This window comes from Frankliniella occidentalis, unplaced genomic scaffold, assembly GCF_000697945.3.
Source record: "Frankliniella occidentalis isolate FOCC.00 unplaced genomic scaffold, Focc_3.1 Scaffold34, whole genome shotgun sequence".
In the NCBI taxonomy this organism is placed as follows: Eukaryota; Metazoa; Arthropoda; class Insecta; order Thysanoptera; family Thripidae; genus Frankliniella; species Frankliniella occidentalis.
In genome coordinates, this window is record NW_026267164.1 from 1,826,302 (window position 1) to 1,827,815 (window position 1,514).

General features: G+C 52.8%; 1 protein-coding gene across 2 annotated transcripts in view; it reads left to right on the forward strand.

The window, feature by feature from the left end:
* The window catches only part of LOC127749140 (uncharacterized), a 48,811-nt gene that overhangs the window by 16,128 nt on the left and 31,169 nt on the right, over nt 1–1,514 (forward strand). The gene's annotated exons all lie outside the window — the stretch shown is intronic.

Here is a 1,514-nt window from a genome sequence, read left to right on the forward strand (position 1 = left end):
GAGGGAGGGAGAACAGAAGACCAGCCGACATAATAAAAAAGAGGAGACACATAGGAGATGAGAGACGCCCCTGGCCAGGACAGCCGCCCTGACCTGGGCCCCAGCCCCGGCTTGCTTGGCATTCCCTTTTCCTTTACCAATCGAGTCATCTTCTGACGGCACTGCCTCTCGAAGCTCTCATGGTAATAATAAACACGATTCGTGAAGTGAGGGTTGTGACGAGGCTGGGAGGGGGGCGGCGTGCTGTGTGGATGTAGTAGGGGAGGATGCGCCACCGTTCGGAAAGTAGCGACGGTTCGACGGCCCCTTTTCCGCCTCCCGTGCCTTATCCGAATTGTCACATTCCCATTCATTTCCTTCGTTTTTTTGAAGTTGAAAGCAATGGTTAGTCGTATCGGAAATTTACTATATACCGATCGAATTGTGCAAAATCGTTTATAAATTTTAAAGAACAAAAGAATATTATTGTAATTTAGAAAATAAATTATACTCTCCAAATTCAATAAATCGTCAGTCGCGTTAAATGGCTTTACATGTAGAGAAGAAACCGCCTCTTACTGACAGAGTGGTGACCAAGAACTTGCCAGGTCCCTTTGTTTAGAACAGCGTTGCGATAAACAAAAGGCGGCCGCCTGTGCGCCAAGGCGAGCCGAGCCAATCCTCGGCTCGATGTGCTGGCCGTTCGTCAGAGCGGCGAAACCAAACACGGCACCGCGTCGGGAACAGCACTGTAAAAAATGTGTTTGTGAATTTACAATTGCCTTTTTCTTTTTGTTGATTCACAATTACGCTTTTGTGATTTTGAATTACAAACGAATTTGTAAATTTGTCACAGCTCATTACTTATTTTGACAACTGAGTCATGAAAACAAGTAAACTTTACAATTTGAATTTCACTTAACCACAGTTTGTGCTCGAGTTTTTCCCCGTAAAAACTTTGAATGTTTTTCTCAGTGTTCCCGACCGTGTTATGGGCGCCGAGCTGCGCCGGGCCCCGCCAGACACACTGGCGGGCTCCACTCTAATAGAATCCGCGCCCACCCGTCTCCGTCGCACCAACGCCCGCTCACCGGGAGGGAGGGAGACAAGACGACATGCGCCATGACCATTTTCGAACGGCGGCGCGGGCTGGTCTGGGGCGCCTACAGCGAGTCTATGAAGCTGGGCTGGCTGCACGCCCGCTCTCTATGCTGCGCACGGCCCCGCCAGCCCCGCCCCGCCCCGCCATGCCTCTCATATGCGGCCCGCACGCCGCCGCGTTATGGGCCACTGATGCTGTTTCATATGGTGCGTGCGGAAGCGTTGGTTGGGAGGAGGGAGAGGGGCGGGGTCGCTTCTCCCTATATCGTTTTCAGTGAGCCGGCAATTTGCTGCACAAATCCTCTGTAGGCAACACGCGGTGGCCGGCACCTCATTAACGGTGCTCTGTGCGGGGGAGCCCCTTGCGGGTTTGGATACAAGACACGCACCGCCCGTGTGGGCCGAGCTCAACGCCCGACCCACCCTGACCCCAC